Source organism: Epinephelus lanceolatus, chromosome 1 (assembly GCF_041903045.1).
Source record: "Epinephelus lanceolatus isolate andai-2023 chromosome 1, ASM4190304v1, whole genome shotgun sequence".
Lineage (NCBI taxonomy): Eukaryota > Metazoa > Chordata > Actinopteri > Perciformes > Serranidae > Epinephelus > Epinephelus lanceolatus.
This window is the reverse complement of record NC_135734.1, coordinates 37,510,051-37,513,737: the sequence shown is the minus strand read 5'-3', so window position 1 is coordinate 37,513,737 and position 3,687 is coordinate 37,510,051.

The window sequence follows — 3,687 nt, the reverse complement described above, 5'->3', positions numbered from 1 at the left end:
TTTGCTTTGACTGTGTTTGTTTACTCAGTCCTGTGTATCACTCAAAAGGAAATTAATCTTCGATGTGGCCAACTTATGAGTCAGAGTAGTTCACACAGCCTGTCACTGATAATTGCACTGTTTGACTAAGAGGAAGGTTCAGTTACTAAATAATCACTTCATCCTTTACTGACTCATGGGATTAACGTCATTATAAGTTGGTTTTGAGTGATTTAAAAGAATTACTAATTTCCCACAAGCAGAATTTCTCTGCGTGTTAATCTCACATATTGAATTTTAGAATGCAACAAGCTTTCAAAACTACATGTGAACTTTTTTAATAGTATTCCTCTTAATGTCAAATCATGTATGCTGACATTAACACATAGCCTTTGAACATAATAATAATTTTAAGGCTTAACCACTGTTTTGTTGACACTGGCTTTACTTCCTCATTGTTTTGGATCCCACAGACTCCACATGTTACTTAATTCAAAGGTCCAGTGAGTAGAATTTTGAGGGATATACTGGCAGAAATGGAATATAATGTAATAAGTATGACTTCTTAAGTTTATAATCACCTGAAAATAAGAATCATTGCGTTTTCATTACCTTAGAATGAGCCGTAGTAGATCCTCATCCGTACAGATTGCTTTGTTGCACTGCCATGTTTGTACAGAAGCCCAGAACGGACAAACCAAACACTGGCTCTAGATAGGGCCATTCTCGTTTTCATATCAGCCTCCTTAGTTTGCAGCCCAACTGCAACGAGCAGTGTACAAAAACACTATTTTTAGGGGGATTAAACTGCTCTATTATTATTTTTATTGGTTTCAATCACCAATGTGTTTGTGTTGGAGAGGAGGAGACCTCTGTGGATAATTTGGCTCCGACTGAAAACCTCCTGAACATCTGGATCTTAAGTTATCAGACAAAAAAGGTGAGCACATATTAGAGGGTGCTGGGCTAGCAGGCTATCTCTGACGAGCCAAAGAACATTGTAGAAGCACTGATTTGGATCATGAAACTGCTTTATTCAGTGTTTCTACCAGTTTAAATGACCTGCTTTGTTTGTTTTGGAGAGGAGGAGACCTCTGTGGATAATTTGGCTCCTGGTAAAAAACTCTTGAACAATGAACACTGACAGAATTCTAACCGGGAGAAGTTTCAGCTGGTTGCAATCTGCAATTCTCACCACTAGATGCCACTAAATCTCCCTAAATCTTACACTCTGGACCTTTAAAACAATAATGGATATTTCATTTTCTTTCCTGACCTTATTAAAAACTAATTAGAAGATAAGTATTAAAGTGGTAATTCTTCACTTTGACACAAACTGGCCTTACACTTTTGATGAACATGGCCAGTAATGCCATAATGTAACATGTAATACTCCACTACAGCTAGAAGTCTTCTATTGGAGATGGTCAGCAACAATACTCAGGTAGGCTGTGGTGTGTAAACCATGTGCAGTTGGTACTAAGGGGCCCAAAGTGTGCCAAGAAAATATCTCCCACACCATTACACCACCATGAGCAGGCTGAACCGTTGATATAAGACAGGATGGATCCATGCTCTCATGTTGTTTACACCAAATTCTGACCCTACCATCTGAATGTGGCAGCAGAAATCCAGACTCATCAGACCAGACAACGTTTTTCCAGTCTTCTATTGTCCAGTTTTGGTGAGCCTGTGTGAATTGTAGCCTCAGTTTCCTGTTGTTAGCTGACAGGAGTGGCACCTGGTGTGGTCTTCTGCTGCTGTAGCCCATCTGCTTCAAGGGCCGATGTGTTGTTGGTTCAGAGATGGTCTTCTGCAGACCTTGGTTGTAACCAGTGCTTATTTGAGTTACTGTTGCCTTTCTATCATCTTGAACCAGTCTGGCCATTCTCCTCTGACCTCTGGCATCAACAAGGCATTTTCACCCACAGAACTGCTGCTCACTGGATATTTTCTTTATATAGATAGGTCTATGAAAACCTGAGCAAAGACCTAATCAGCAAGAGTAAGTGACAACATGTGTGACGGTGTGCAGGGCCTTAAATCAGTAAAAATGCATCATATTCAATAAGCTGATGATGTGTTTTGTGAATAAAATCTTTATTCAAGAAACAAAGAACTAGCTGAACATGAATGTATCAGAGTCCAAAAGTAGCCTACAATATTTCCCTCTGAAAGGTTGAACAGTGGAGGCATAAAACTCAAGCACAAATAAAAATAACTGCAAAATTGTACTTAACTGTAACACCTGAGTACGCTGTATTTAGCTGCTGATAATTTTATCAATCAGGAGGGGGAAAAAAATCCATCATAATGCTAATATTTGTTGTTAGTGTGTTTGCCTGTCATACAGAGTGAAACAGACCACACTATTTTATAATGCAGAGACATTTTGTCACTGAGTGTCCAGTTTAGGTCATATTTGTGATGAGACACAAACACACACCTGGCAGTCTGCCTGTGCGGATATGAAGTGTGTGTGTTTTTTTCAGAGGGACACTGGTGAGATCCACACCCATCCCTCCTGTTGCACGAGTCTTCTTGTACTACGGATGATGTCATCTTTGACCGGGGAGGGGAGGAGGGACCTGTGTGACTCGAGCGCCTGCAGCAGGTCCGTCAAGTTAGTCAAGAAGTAACTATGACAACACCGGAAATACACGCAGTAGCCTTCAAAATAACAGTGTAACATTTAATGTCACTTAAGGGAAAAATGGAATGAGTGTGTGAGCTCAATATTTAATTTCAATTATTTTTATCATTATTAATACCAACAATTAATTAATGAAGCAATTATGCCACAGCAGCTCTTTCCCCTTTGACAGCTGATGGCAAACAGCTTTTGTGACATCAGTCACTGAGGTGTGGCCACAAGTGTGACATGCTTAAATATTTTGTGAGTCATTTCTAATGTAAATGTGTATTTATTTTTATAGTGATAGGCTGTAACACAGTTTCCATTAAAAAAAAAAAGAAAAAAAAGGAGTCTGCTACTGAGTCAGTGAGGGTAAAGGGGGGAATAAAAATGGCTGATTAAACCTGTTTTTGGGCAGAGGCCTAAAAACAATTTGTTGGACCCCTGTTGTCTTCACATTCTCAGCAAATCCAGTGCACACAGCAGCACAATGTAGATGGCAGCTTCATTCTAGTTTGCACACAATATATACTTGCCTTCCAAAGCCCTGCACTCGTCACATAGTAATATATTGTTATATATATTATATATATTATATAATATATCGTCATATATTAAACTATCTTTCCTCGTATGAACCCACACAGACCAACAGCTCCATTCTTTCTCCCTGTATGCTTCAGCCTTCCCCTCATCCAAAGCAAGTACCTTGTGCTGACATGTTTACTGCCACGGATATTCCACATCATAGCAACCAGACACAACCAAAGCATCTCAGCTTAGAAATTGCTGCACCTCCACAGCGCTCTCAGGTGCTCCCAGCTGGCCCACGGGGCCTTACAGGTATATTCAGGCAAACAGCATGTAAAAAATTACATTACACACAACGTGAACATTAAAGCATGTATACATGTTCTAGTACAGGGGTAGGCAACCTGTGGCTCCGGAGCCACATGTGGCTCTTTAGCCCCTGTCCAGTGGCTCCTTGAGCCTTTGAGAAAAGAATTCTATGGAAATTCATTCTATGAATCCAAATGTTGCTGAAACTCGATAGCAGTGGCTGGTTAGCTATG